At 37.2% G+C, this 16,175-nt stretch overlaps 1 protein-coding gene across 1 annotated transcript in view; it reads right to left on the bottom strand.

The window, feature by feature from the left end:
• The window catches only part of LOC136832230 (uncharacterized), a 304,198-nt gene extending 288,257 nt beyond the window's left edge, over positions 1 to 15,941 (bottom strand). The window contains exons 1-2 of the mRNA XM_067093078.1: positions 15,728 to 15,941; positions 4,317 to 4,481 (exon numbers count right to left, since the gene is read on the bottom strand). The gene's annotated coding sequence lies outside the window, so the exon portion shown is untranslated. The remainder of the gene's footprint in view (positions 1 to 4,316; positions 4,482 to 15,727) is intronic.
• Between the last annotated feature and the right edge of the window lie 234 nt (positions 15,942 to 16,175).

Here is a 16,175-nt window from a genome sequence, read left to right as displayed (position 1 = left end):
AGCAACAGAAGGTAATGGGAAATACAGAGAGAGGAGATCAGTTGTTAGAAAAACAGATACCTTAACAAATGAATAAATAAATAAAAATGTAAGTAAAATATGAAAATACAAGTTGAGTTGTATTAGGGTAGCCATGCTCCGCATCTTCGCTCGAGCAATTAAATAAAGAATACTGTAATGAAGTAAGAGGAATGGAGTAGAATGTGCGAAGCAGGGAGGCAGAAGGAAAAAGCAATCAAGGCAGGAGAAAGGAGTAACGAAAAATTGGCTTTTTTGGATTCCTACGAATTTTCATCTTCCCGAGGCTCAAACACTCGATGGCTTTTTCTTTTACGGGAGAGTTAATTAGGAAAACGTTCTTCATCGAGAGAGAGAGAGAGAGAGAGAGAGAGAGAGAGAGAGAGAGAGAGAGAGAGAGAGAACTGGACTTGTTAATATTTATTTTTTATAAGAGAGAGAGAGAGAGAGAGAGAGAGAGAGAGAGAGAGAGAGAGAGAGAGAGAGGGAGAGAGAGAGAGAGAGAGATGCTTGCGCAGACCATGACCAAAATTAATATTGGGTTTCTGCTGAATAATTTTTACCTGGAGAAAGTGAGAGAGAAGTTTATTCTACATGAATATTTATTGAAAGGAAATCCTTCCACTTGGGGAGAGAGAGAGAGAGAGAGAGAGAGAGAGAGAGAGAGAGAGAGAGAGAGAGAATAATTTATTTGTATATTTTTGTAAGGTGTGTGTGTGTGTGTGTTTAAGAAAGAGAGAGAGAGAGAGAGAGAGAGAGAGAGAGAGAGAGAGAGAGAGAGAGAGAGAGAGAGAGAGAAAATACACTTAATCAAAGACCGGGAAGTTTATTCTACATGAATGAATATATATACTGACAGAAAATTCTTCCACTTGGAGAAGAGAGAGAGAGAGAGAGAGAGAGAGAGAGAGGGGTGTGGAAGTACACGCCACATCCAGGAACTGCATTCGATAGAATATTCATGAGATACAAATCATTCTTTGAAAGGCTTCGGCAGCGAACTTCCTTGGTATGATTGGAGTCTCTCTCAAGCCAGGTCTTCCAAATTCCTCCACAACGGTGGCAAGGATATATTTCCTTTAGGTAGCAGTTTGTGTCCTTTGATTATAGAAATTCCTTAACGTTTCATTTCACGAGGAACTAGATTATATAGATGCAACAGTTGGATTACGCTTTGAAATGCATTATTCAGATATTTTTGGAAAACGATTATTAATATTATTCATAACAATAACAATTAATAAAATAAACAATCGTAATACTAATGTTTATCATTATTATTATTATTTATAACGAGTGATTAATATACATATACATATTAATTAAACAATTAAGATACTAATGATGATGATGATGATGATTATCATTATTATTATCATTATATTATAAACTTGCTAAACATGACAGAAACGAAACTCCATACCTAAAAAGGGAGAGAAAGTCACAGCTAAGAGATGGATACCAAAACATTAACAATACGAAACCAAAGAGCAACAAATCCCTAGTAACAAAATAAATAAATAATTACCTAAACACCTATTTACGAAACTCTAATAGAATGTGAATGCTGGTGTTTCGTACAACGAGCACCATAAGTTAATTCTCGAGCGACGGCCACACTCGAGATTACGTTCAGGGTCTTTCCTGATTTATAACTCGGGAAAGTCACTTATTACCATTTTATGAAAATGGAAATCATCACTTGAAGCTTTTCGATTACAATATAAGGATAGTATAAGGCTTCAGACATAAACAAACAAAAATATTTAATCAATTAATGTTTCTCAAGAAAATAAACGGTGTTCTATATCACGAGCTTCTTGCTTCGGCGCTCAAGGTAAAAATATTCTTAAATTTAGACATTTCATTAAAAAAAATATCCGATTTCTTAAGAAAATAAACGGTGCTCTACATCACGAACTTAAAGCTGCAGTGCATAAGGTTACAACATTCGTAAATACATGCTTAAATCATGATTTGTGTCCATGAGTATATCACGACCTTCAAGACAAGCGCATAAAATAAAAATATCCTTTAAATCGTGAATATCTTTATATATATATATATATATATATATATATATATATATATATATATATATATATATATATACATGCATATGTGTATTATAAATATATAAATATATATAATATATATCAAGTATACATAATGTATCTATATGTAAAAATATGTATAATTATATATATTCATATTACATATTTATATATATATATATATATATATATATATATATATATATATATATATATGAAATTTTTTATCACACCGTGATTTATATACAATCATTAAGGTACATATGTCGTTTAATATTCAATTCACTTTACTTCAGGAATATCCCCAATGGGAATTATCACCGAAGGGCAATATTAAACATTTGTAGCTTAATGAATATATATATATATATATATATATATATATATATATATATATATATATATATATATATATATATATATATATATATAATGTATGAACACTTGTTTTAAAAATACCTAAAAAGACTAGTTCCACATTCAGAAGAACTCAAGACAAAAGTCTTTACCACTCCCATGTCACATATACTCTTCCTTTCGAAGACAATTAAGACTTTCGACTCTCATATTGCCTCATACCGTACAGTTTCATCAAATGTTCTCCTCCCCGAGGGTACTGATTGAAATGCAGGTCGTCTAATCTTGCTACAGTGTATTTCCCTGTCTCTTTCTTACAGGGATTATTTCGGGCGATGTTCTGTTGACCTTGAGGACACAGTTTCTCAAACCACTTTTTTTTTTTTTTTTTTTTTTTTTTCGGTGGAAATCGAACATAAGTAGAATGTCCTCTTCCGTGCCTTTTTTCTGTGTTTCTGATGCCAAGGTTTGGAGCTCTACTAGAATCCTGACCTGGACATATCAGCAATCTTGGCCAACCAATCATTTCCAATCCGTAGAAGAGTGAGTTTTACCGCCACAGCGAGGTAGTTTTTGAGACGAATTTGATATGTATCTAATTCTCCAAAAATAGGTCTTTGTAGAGGTTGTGGAATTTTGTGGAATCTAAGTTTTCATAGACGTAAAAAAAGTAGAACGCATTAAAGTTGTTAATGAAACTACCACTATGCCACCTAATTCCCTACAGAGCTGCTCAACGACAGAGCACTGAGTTGGTGTCTACGATGCCTAGACTGGCGTTTGATTCTCGCTTGTGGCTGACTCAGCTGTGTATGGGAGTCAAAGAGGAGGGGAAGGAGCCTGTGTACCCTTACCCCTGATTCCTCGGCCCAGTCCGCACGTTTTTACAACGTCACTTCTCAATTTTTTTTTTATTTCGTACTCATTCGATATTCTCACAGCGTTCGTGTTAGCAAAAGTTTGCCAAACAGCCAACTCCATACATTTCTAACTTTTGCCTCCCTGAAAACTTCGGTCCAACAACTTCTACGGAGAGCTATTTTGTGAGGTATTTTGATCCACACCAAATTCACCTCAGTGGTAACTTTATTACGGTCCCAAAATTATCGCTCTAGGGGTCTTTGTGGCGTATCAGTTTCCTAACTGCATTAATATAACCTAACACTGAATGGAAATGGTCAGTATTTCTTCTCGTGCGCAAGCTAGGATGTTTTCGAATAATAAAACAGTGTCGAACGACCAGGAGCGAACTTTCGATAATCAAAATTAAAGTAACTATGAATAATTTCAAAGACATTTCAAGCTTTTGTACGTTGATTATCTACAGGCATGTGTTTACCTTAACTATATCAATGGATCATCAGTGATTTTTTCGTCCTTTTCATATTTTCCATGATTACCAGGCACGATATCAGCAACAATAGCAATATACCGTTCATAAATAATTATTATTATAAAAACAGCTCGACAATATTAACGTGTAGAAAGGAAGGCAAATAACATGTAACGAACCACAAGTAAAAAAAAAAAACAAAAATAAAAGCGATCTTAACATAAGAAATCAAATCCTGACAAGCTTTGGCTTTTTTAAATGAATTTCAAATGAATAAGGAAGCGGATAATTAAGGAAGTAGAATAATAAATTCAGTACAATCCTAAATTGCTCACCTGTGGCAGAAAAACCTTCCTTTTCTCTGATATCCAAATTCACAAGAAAATTTAGTTTGGTAATACAACGGACATCAGATCCCTAAGTGTTTGAATTCATAGTACACTCGGTTCAAGTATCAGCGAGTTATTACCTAATTAATCAAACACGCTGAGAAAAGCAAAGACGAAAGAAAACAGCACGAAAGAAAACAATCTCATTTTAAAAAAAATACTCACTTCTCTTCTCAGACAGGGCGTGCAAGACGGCGGTGATGACGTCATTCTGTTGGTCCCTCCGAAGTCTGAGACGATCCTTCTTCTTCAGTTCCTTCAGCAAAAGGGCGCACTTCCCACTGAGAGCCGTCTGCAGAGAACAAACCAGCTGCCGCAGCTCTTCGTTACCTGTGGAGTAAAAGAGAGAGAGAGAGAGAGAGAGAGAGTCAATAAATGACCCTACGGGTAGTGCTGTCAGTGTACCTCATGTGGTGCACTGTAGGCATTACTTAAGGTTCTTTGTAGTATGCCTTCGGCCCCTAGCTGCAACCCCTTTCGTTCCTTTTAATGTACCTCCTTTCATATTCTTTCTTCCATCTTACTTTCCACCTACTCCTAACAATTGATTCATAGTGCAACTGCGAGGTTTTCCTTCTCTTACCCCTTTCAAACTTTTACTGTCAATTTCCGCTTCAGCGCTGAATGACCTCATTGGTTCCAGTGCTTGGCCTTTGGCCTAAATTCTATATTCAACTCAATTCAATAAAGGACAGCGCTTCTAATGAAAAATAATCTTCGCACTCTATAAGTTTCTTCAGCGAAAGGACGCATTTTGGAATGAAAGTCATTTTTAAGGAAGAATCTTTGGCGTCTGCAACTCTTTAGTCCTTTCGTCGTGTAACACAAAATTAATTAACAAGAACGATACAAAGTACGTCCTATGCTCTGCCGTTCTTTTGACACGAGACGAGTCTTCCCAAAGGGCTAATTAAACAGAATTCACCAACTACTCGGCTTTTCGTTACCTGCTTACATAAAAAAGATAAGGCTACGGAAATCTGAAGCTGCTGAATAAGAAAAATTAATTATCATCATATTCGTCCAAATTAAAAATTTTCTAACAAAGTCGTCCGCAAAGAACCGACCAACTAAAGTAGCTCTTCGCTGGCTTGGTAACAGAACACAAAAAATGAGACATGGCGAGAGGAAAATACCACTTAAAAGTACGAGAGATGAGAGATTCTGGTGGAGTAAAAACAAAAAAATACCAAAAACTGTGCATTGCAAGTTCCTCCTCTTGATGGCTGAGTGCTTGGGAACTAAAGGGGATCTTCTATTTGGCCGGGGAGAAGAAGAAGAAGAAGAAGAAGAAGAAGAAGAAGAAGAAGAAGAAGAAGAAGAAGAAGACGGAGAATAAGGAAATCAAGATGAACCTCAAGAGCAACGAGAACAAGAATGGAAGTTCTAAGTCAGAATAAGTTTAATGAGGCTTTGTGAAATGGGTCAGTGAATGTAATTACTTTGAATCATAAGACAAAAGACTGAGAGTTCAAAACACGCCATGTCGTCTTGTTATTTTGTTGAGAACTCAAGATGGGCCAGAGAACTCAAAGACCTTGAATGCCAGTGGGAATGTAGACTTTTGAATCATAAGCAAAAGGTTCACTTGTTATCAGAACTCTTCAGGTCTTCAGGTCGAACCACCTGGTGTGAGGTTGCTGGGACCATGCCCACGCTCTGACCCTTTCCCCTCGCCACTGGTTTTGCAGCTCATAACATGCTAAGTTCATACATTCACGCATTTGAGCAGCACGCAGAAGCGTACCGCCGCACGTCACTGAACGGCGGAGCCTGAAAGTACGCAAACACAACGCAACACAACGTAAATGTACCGCACTGTGTAAATGCGCAGCATGGCGCGATTCCTCGTTACGGGACCACCTGGCCATGTAGTGCCGTGGGGGCAGAACCTTCGACCTGCTCAAAACCTGGGCAGGTCAGGTGCCAGGTAGCGTGGCCCGACCCAGCCAGTGCGGCGCCATCGCTGGCCGATCACGCAGCTGCCACGCCTACCTGGGGGCCCACGCTGGTTCTGTAGCACCGGCTGTCAGAATGGCTGTGCGGAGTAGATTTGCGCAACGCCGCCGCATCCTGCAACCGCGTGAGATGTATAATCGTTGATCTGGGATATACATGGATATTTGTGGCATACAGGCAATGTCCCGCCCGCCCTATCCTCTTCCCATTTGCAAGTATGGAGAGTAATATATCATGATTGAGCAATATCTTTTATTAAATCAACCAAAATAAATGGAAGTACACAAATGGCACACAGAACAAAATAATCCTGAATTGATACATTATTGATTTATAAATAGAGTCCAAAATAAATACAGGAACAGAATAGAAACAATGTTAAGAGAAGGTATTTTTCAAAAATGATAGAAATATCATATCCAGAATAGATTCCATGTACAGAAATTATAAAGGGCAAATAACTAATTTTTTCTTTTCTTTTTATTTATATAGTATGTTTATTTCTATATTGGGATTAAACACAATATTTGCAGCAAATCCTGCCTCTATCCTCTTCCAAATTACCACATTGATGAGAGTAATATATCATGGATTTGATACACTTTTTGGCTTAAATCAACTAAACAAATAGAAGTACAAAATGCACAGGGCAAAATAATCCTAGGCAATTTCACATAGAATTATAATATTATTGAATTTTAAATAAGTCTAAAATATATGCAGGAACAGATATTTGGCATTATATAACAATCAGGTGTGGGTATGCAGGAGAGTAATCTAAATATGTTCTCTGCCAGGTGCATGGAGCCTTTCAGCCGATGAAAAGTTATTCTCAGCATGTTACGCTGTCTCTTCTGCATCCCTCTGCAGTGTTGCTGGTCACGTTGAAGGGTTGCTCCTAAGGACGGGTCACTCCTCCAGCTACCAGGATGACAGTACGTGACAGGGTGCTCCTGATCTCCTTCTTGTTCATGCATTTCTTCTATGATCATATTGTGCAGAACACATGACATCACTAATGGCTCTATATGGTCAGGCTTCAAGCATATTGCAGTGTGGAATACTTTAATCTGTTTGCCAGAATCCTGTGCGTTTCTCCACCGTTCCCGTGGCCCTACTTAACCTGTAGCTGTAACTTCCTCCTTGCTAAGTCCTCTTGGGTAGGGTCATATGGTAATTCCTCAGGGGAAGGCATCAGTCGCCAACCAGAAGTAGGGCACAGGAGATCCATTAGGTTGACCTGGCAGGGCATCCGGTTGGGGAAGATTTGCTTTCTCTGCAACAGCATTTCTTCCAGTCGGGTCTGGGCAACACACCAACGCCTGACTCTGGACCCCAATGGCTCCCACGTCGACATACACAGGAACTCCCATGAAGCATCAGCAACTGCAAGTAATACCATGGAGTAGAACTTTTGAAGTTGAAGTAATGCGTACTGCCCTTGGGAGGGTTACGGAGCCTCCAAAGCTTCCCATCTATAGCTCCAATTACGTATGGAAGTTCCACCGCTCTCAAAACCCTGCGGCAACCTCCCCTGCCACGCTTCAGGTGTTTGTAAACCGCAGTTCCTCATCCCCGAAGGCAGCAGTAAACAATGGCCCTGGGCAGGTCTCTGGCACGCATGAGATCACGGTGCTGCGGGCTACTCCCGAACGCAACATTGCAGACTCTGTAGGAATCACCTGTAGCGAGGAAGCCGTAGGGTGATAGCAACACGTAGGCCTGGCCTAATGGGTTTCCTCCAGAATGTCACTTTCTTCTGAATGTGGGGTGCCGGTTCAACAATTCCCATTGAAGAGGTCCTGTCAATCCGTGGTTAAATTTCTGTACAGCTCTGGGGCCTGTTGACAACTCCGCCATCAGGCTGTCATAATGACCTTGCTCCATCCTTTCTGCAGGCACGGCCACGCCCACACCCTCCTTGGGCGCCTTTTTTCTGCCCTCAAGTGCTTTGCAGCAATCATTGCAAGCTCCAGCAATAACATGACGTGCACATACTCACTTATCGCGGCAACACCCTGGTCTATCCGTACGTGCTATAGCTATGAGTTGACGCATTTCTCAGCTATGTTGTCCATGTTGCTTCAGCACGTTGGTAGTATATCTTGTCGTTGTGGTATTACGGCATTGACTAGCTCACACGTGCATGCCGGCCTTTATATAGCTAATAAACTCGGCAGTACGTGTAAATAACGCGCTTAAGCGTGAACTCAGTTACGCAGAACGAATACAACGTATAATGCACGCTGCGTTACGTGCGCTCCGCCACGCACTACTTCTGCCCGCGCCGCCGCTTGTTCGTCAGCGCTCACCCTTACGCAGTGCGCGTACATTTGCGGCGCACTATAATACATGCATCACGACATCGCCCCGACACGATCCAGTTGGGCGGGCCTATTTCGCGTATGCGCAAGTTTCACCAATTTCGGCCAGCGTGCGCATGCGTGCCTTGATACGTGAATGCGTGAACTTAGCATAATCCAGCGGAGTACAACGTTCACTGGCTGATCACCTATTCAAGTACTGATCAGACCCAAAGTTACGTAACTTTATAACTATAAAAACATGATGCGTACATTGAAAGCGTCCGTTTCTTTGTCACTGAAATTAATACAATTACAAAATAACGAACAAATATCTTTTTTTGGTACATTAACAACTATAAATAAGCATATGGCCGTTCCCTTAACCACTTCCTAGTCTTGGAGCCTAATCATTCACGTGAACGATAATCTTAGATCATAGCTGCGGGAGCTACATGATTAAGCAGAGGTTTATATAATCCAAGGCTTCCATTTTTCACCCCGGATCTTGACAGCCGCATTAAATCAGGATTCCAAAATGTGTGGAAGATGTGAGTTTACTACCTGGTAATTCTGTAGTCTTAAACGATGGCTGTTCAAGCTACGTGAATTATGCAAAGGTTTACGTTTCCCATGGTTTATTCACGTCCGGCATTTTGATATATTCTGTACATTACTATTGCAAAATCGGTGGGTGATGTTTATTTTAAATTTGAGAGCTATATATACTGTATATCCCTAAGTTTACTCGTCAAGAATTTGTTAACTGTCTTTCATTTCTTACTGCCTGTAAGAGTCGTAACACTCACTTCTTTGGCAGTATATCGTCGGAGGTAATACTCTGTTGTCAAAGTGCAACGTATAACCCATACATAAATAGACTTTGCGACAACAGTGATGATGGCGATGGCAGGTGATGATGGTCATAACACTATTACAAATATACGTCAACGGCAACATAAAAATACATATATATATATATATATATATATATATATATATATATATATATATATATATATAGCCTATTCACTACTACTACTGCTACCTATAATAATAATAATAATAATAATAATAATAATAATAATAATAATAATAATTACAAATCCTTACAATGTCAATAAAAATTTAGGAAAAAGTTACGTTACAAAATCCACTCGATCATTCATAGATTATAGATAATCTGTAATCAAAATATCACATACTCAAACTCTAACAGTTAATAATAAGCCTTCTTAGAATATTACCAAAGTAAAAGATGTCCCCTATTGGTCACCATTCCTCTCAAAGGGCTTGTGAGTCCAAGGCAAGTGGGACGGATGCACTGACGGGTAAACAGACCGGCCATCTCCCTTCATATATATCAATCCATTGCTGTCTTACTCTTGCTAAGTTTGACTGTCCTCCCTTAATTTGTGTTGGAGGAGTTGCACAAGTTAAGCATGACAGACTCACTGGAGAATAGACGGACGGGTGAATGGATTAAGAAAATATGGTCTCCAGATTTTTCTTGCTTCTATCAGGCCTTGTTCAAATTAGGGCATTATATTGGCTGTTCCTTTGACTTTGCATGGAAAAATTTATGCATGTATATATATATATATATATATATATATATATATATATATATATATATATATATATATATATATATATATATATATATATACTATATATACATATACATACAAGTATACATATATGTATATGTACATGTATGTGTGTGTGCATTCCATGTTCCTCTTCTACTAAGTTAGTTGCTGCATTCCCTCATTTCATTCCAGATATATATTTGCTAACAGGAGAACTTACCAACAGGCAGCCATTCATAATCATCTTTGTACTGAAAAAATTCCGAACTTTTTAAATTTTTCGCTGGAGAGTGATTATTATACTAATGAAGCTATTTCCATCTTCTCATTAAAGTACAATATAATGATTAAAATGCGTTTTTTAGAAACGAGTGCATATCTTGATTAGCACAGTTCAATACGCATTCAGTGACGTTTTAGGACTGCGTACTATTAGCTTTCACTTGATAATGATCCCTTGAGCTAATTGAACTATTTTTTTCCATCCGCTCAGTCCAGTGATCAATATGCTCACATTAATTACAAATGGAAATATATTGTGGGTACAGCAATAGCTAATTCCACTATTTCTCATTTTCTTATTAGGCATACAGAATAGCGATTATTGTATTTAATGCACTTGAAATGTCATGAATATGATGACTGGCATAATACAGCATGATTCCAGTAACATGTCTGTAACTGTATTTCATTCGAAAAATAGATGATATTAATAAAAAAAAAAACATTATACTCATTGGTCGAGTGTTTAAATCTCCATCATGGCAGTGTAGATATTGTTTCTATGCTGTGGTAACAAGCTACGTTGCGGAACATGGTTTCTGTAATAAATGAATTTCATAATCATTCTTTTGGACCCCACAATTACATGACTGTTGTTGTAGACTGAGATGGCCTTGAGCCAGTACGGACTGCTGTTCCTGGAACAGCTCATAAATTTCACGGTAAAACCCTAATGGGTCAAACTGATAACATTTTGCTTGATAATTTTACAGATGTGTACAGAATACATAAATGGCAATCGAAAACATATCAATAAGTAAATAAATGTATTATTAACCAATATTGAAATATAAATGTGCAGGCATTTATTTGATTATTTGTTAATAATACTTTATTTACTTACTGATCTATTTCTTAATGTTATTTACTTATTTATTCTGTACATTTCTGTAAAATTATCAAGCAAAAAATAATCAAATACATGTTTGCACCACAGATTACCCAAACACCACTTATCGAAAGCATATGAGGTATCTTTAAGATAGGAATACAGCTCATTCTTTGGTATAATCGAAATACATATGAAAGATGATAAAAACCAGAGGCGTGGGGCATTTCGGTCATATGTGGAAAAGATTCCAAGTACAAAAATGGAAGCGAATTCATTCCCGTCACAAAAGTACTTACAACATCTCTCTGAACACTCAGTTCAGAAAGACAAAAACCATTATTCTGGTGATTCGCCTATCTCACTGCCCAAAGGGATTACTATTCGCTGTGTGATTTGCACGGCGCAATGCATAAAGCGCCAGCTTTTAGTTTTCTGTAAACGAAAACTACTGAGATGGCTACTTGTGTGTCCGTCCGCACTTTTCCCTGTCAGCCCTCAGATCTTAAAAACTACTGAGGCTAGGGGGCTGCAAATTGCTATGGTGATCATCCACCCTCCAATCATCAAACATACCAAATTGCAGCCCTCCAGCCTCAGTAGTTTTTATTTGATTTAAGGTTATAGCCATGATCGTGCGTCTGCCACCGCTATAAGTGCCAACAACACAGGCCACCACCAGGCCGTGGCTGAAAGTTTCATGGGCCGCGGCTGAGGGTCTCATGGCCGTGCCTGAGAGTTTCATACAACATTATGAGCTACTCGATTGCGCCCACGAAACTTCGTTGCATTTTTTACTGTTTTCTGTTCCCCTATCTTATATTTCTAACCGGTTTGCTTTGGTCTCTTTATACTTAGCTATGCAACTTCTTTCACAATAATAATAATAATAATAATAATAATAATAATAATAATAATAATAATAATAATAATATTGTTCGTTGGCACAACTATCGCCCTAGGTGAAAAGGGTAATGTTATTCACGTAGATTTTCACAAATCCTCTCGAAGTGCATCAAAATAGGATCAAACTCTTTTGCATCTCACGTTTAGCATAATAATAACGACTCGAACCTCACTGTGGCCCATAGCCGGCCCATTGACACTCCTACTGAGAGTCAATAATAAATGAATATTGGACTTTGGGATAAGTTAACCCGAAGCCAATCAACCCAAAAATGGTCAGAGAATGATAACCCTAAGCCAATCAAGCCAGAAATGGTCAGAGAAGCTTATGTGCAAAGTACTGACCAGAGTAAACCATGTTTAACTTTACTGCTGATTAGTCAAGTTAAACAAGGTTTGTTTAAATTAACTAATCAGTAGACACGGATGATGATGGGGGTATACTGCACTTATACTTCGCCAGATCGCGACCAGGTTATCAAATTAATAGACCAACTACGACAAGAAAAATTAGCCGTTGTACGTAGCTTTACGGTAGGTGGGAGCGTTTGCACCGAGACCAGATGATTTATGAGGTTTTAATGGAGTTTTAACTTCCCCATCTACGCCTAAATTACCTTATTAACAGCTTATTCAACTTAATCGCGCAGAGCGTTCAGCTCTAATCAAATTGTGCAGGTCACTGCACTTTGATTTTCCGCCATCGAGGGGTACTATTAAGATCATTCGGAAGAGAGAGAGAGAGAGAGAGAGAGAGAGAGAGAGAGAGAGAGAGAGAGAGAGAGAGAGACTAAACCTTTTTCGGAACTAACTAAAAAGATATATAGATATATATATTTTTAAAGTTTTTTTAGGTATATTTCTGCCGAATCAAAACCATACAATTCAACGAAATTTGCAGATATATATGTATACACATATCATATATATATATAATATATATATATATATACACATATATATATTTTCAAGAATAACAATGAGAGAGAGAGAGAGAGAGAGAGAGAGAGAGAGAGATATAGAGAGAGAGAGAGAGAGAGAGAGAGAGAGAATTAATCATTTTCGGAGCTAAAAATATGCAGATATATTTGTTTACATTTATTATATATATATATATATATATATATATATATATATATATATATATATATATATATATATATATATATATTATATATATATTCATATATATACATAGGAGAGAGAGATAGATTAGAGAGAGAGAGAGAGAGAGAGAGAGAGAGAGAGAGTAGGAGAGAGAGAGAAACCAGGACTAGCCAATTTCCTCTGGGAATAAAAAAGGGAAATGGATAGATAGCTAGATAGATAGCCAATTCTCTTCGGAAACAACAGGTTAATGACACTGAAAATCAAGCTGAGAGAGACTTAATGGCAAGGGAAATGAACAAGGGAAATGGCTGTATTCTAGGTGAGGACACCTTCTTAAGAGAGAGAGAGAGGAGAGAGAGAGAGAGAGAGAGAGAGAGAGAGAGAGCATGGAATTAAATTATCGTACAGTACAACATGTTCGAATATATAGGTATCCCACGCCTTTAGAGAGAGAGAGAGAGAGAGAGAGAGAGAGAGAGAGAGAGAGAGAACGTAAAAATATTAAAATCTCTCTCTCTCTCTCCAGAGAGAGAGAGAGAGAGAGAGAGAGGAGAGAGAGAGAGAGAGAGAGAGAGAGAGAGAGAGAGAGAAGTAACAAATGCAATACCTTTGGCTCTTGTTTTTCACATATCATTTGAGCTACCTGGTTACCAATGGTGATTAGACAACTTAATTTGAATATAAATAAATCCGGCGCAAGGAGAATAAAAAAAAAAGGGATTCCACGATGGTTGGTAGGTTCTTTTGTCCAATGGTTGCCTTTAAATGTGGCAAGGTCATAAATGAGACCTCGTGTAGACCTTTGAATTCTTACAACCAACCGCGTCGTTTGGGCAATGCAATAATATTTAGCTGTCATGCTGTTACATTCAGAAACATTTGATTGATTATCGCATTCCCTGAATTGTTAAGAAAATGGAAAATAAAAGTCATTCAAAACAAAACTTCACTTATCACACTCGCACGTGCTTTCAGTTTCCACTTAAAATCTTGCAAACTGCATTAACATGCAGTGGTGATTCGAACTGATATTTTCGTTCTCGTTCGGAAGCAATAGCATTTTGTACTCAACACTTCAGGCATAATCAAGAGCGCAAGAAACTTGGGCTGAAAATCCCGTAAAACAACTATAAATGCTCAATAATTTATCATTCAGATCGAGTACTAAACAATAAAGTATTCATATAATTTGATGGAAATCTCCTTGAGCTCATCCAAAAGAGTTAGTAATCTATATTAAGTCTTTTGTACTGTATATTGTAAAGTACTGTCAATCCATAATGGAAGGTAAGGAAGTAAAATAAAAATCCCCGTTAACTGTAAATTATAACCAAGAATAAGGTTGGGACGATTAAGAAGCATCGTTAATCTGCGATTTGATAAATCGTTCAAAACGTTAAAAATTATACCAAATCGTATTTAAAACTTAATCTGTAACCATAAAATTATTTCTATAACTTGTAATAAAAATGTACGCAATAACGTCACTATTTTATCTTTTGGCATTAGTTTTCGTGTGCCCTTGGAAAAAAAAATTAAAAAATTTATATCGAAAATTATATGTAACCCACTCAAAGGTGTCTAACGTTTAGTGGAATTTTGCATACGATTCTGAGCAGGCTTTGCAAATGCAAATAAAAATTTTATACCGCATGAGTTAAAAAAGAAAATTCCAAAGCAATATCTCAAATCTATAAGATCCTTATGCCGTAAATTTCCCATAATAAAATAAAAACTTCATGCAAATTGTGCTGACAATTTTGCAGGACAAAAAATACAATAAGTATCTTGAACTGAACATTTCACAAATACCATTCAACTCTGTACGTAACCTATACTACACGTTTCAGAGCACATAAAACTTTGCAACTTGCACACAAATTTTTCACGGAATACGCCCGAAAGAAAAATGTAGTAGAAAGCACTTACTTTAAAAATCTTACAGATCTTACTCCAAACAATAAAGTATCCATACGGAAAATTTCATAGAACACACACTAGCACCCGCAGGGAAGTTACACTGAAAATTTCACTGGGAATATCACACCATGCTTACCAACGTAATGACATAAATAACTATAAAGCAAAAACAGAAAGAAGAGTAAAATATTAACCATTTCGAAGAAAATACTCATGCCCATCCATAACTCATACTAAAAACATTAAAAATACTGAAAAAAATATAAGTAACTCGTACTGAAAACTTTACAAAAAGTATTCAAAACTCCAAGTAAATACCCCCATTTGACTTAATTGCAGTTTTAAATACTTTCTGTAAAGCTTTCAGTACGAGCTACTTATATTTTTTCAGCATTTTTAATTACTGAAATGACTTAAAGCTGAAAGTAACGCACGCTGAAGATTTATCAGAAAATAATGCTACCTACAAATAACCTGTACCGAAAACTCAATCGGAAGTTCTCGAAACTTCTTCAGCGTGCGTTACTTTCAGCTGTAAGTCATTTCAGGAATTAAAAATACTGAAAAAATATAAAGTAACTCGTTCTGAAAACATCACAGAAACGGCTCAGAACTATATAACAGAACTCACAAAGAAAATTTTACAGAAAACACCCAGAAACTTTACAGACTTACTTTTAGTAATGAGCCGAGATTTCCTGTGCGTGATGCCCGAGCGAGACTGATTCCTGAAGGCAGGGCGATGATGGGAGACTCCATGGTAATACGGAGTATCGGAGGTGGTGGAGTGTTCCGTCAGGGTATCAGACTCTGCCCCTACGCTGCTGGGTCTCCTTTCCTGGCGGTAGATTGAAAGGAGCAGTCCATCCACCAACGAAGTCTTCTGGCAGCGTTTGGCTAAAATAATACACACAATAATAATAATAATAATAATAATAACACACACACATAATAATAATATGAAGGAGTAGACCTCCTTTTAAACAGTCTTATTAAAAAGGATGGCTGTATTATGCGAATTTATACACTATATAATAATAATAATAATAATAATAATAATAATAATAATAATAATAATAATAATACTGTGTAAAAGAGATGTTTCAATTAATACTTCTACAAC

Source organism: Macrobrachium rosenbergii, chromosome 49 (assembly GCF_040412425.1).
Source record: "Macrobrachium rosenbergii isolate ZJJX-2024 chromosome 49, ASM4041242v1, whole genome shotgun sequence".
Lineage (NCBI taxonomy): Eukaryota > Metazoa > Arthropoda > Malacostraca > Decapoda > Palaemonidae > Macrobrachium > Macrobrachium rosenbergii.
Note: the sequence above shows the minus strand (reverse complement) of the source record. Positions and strands in the feature narration are given on the sequence as shown.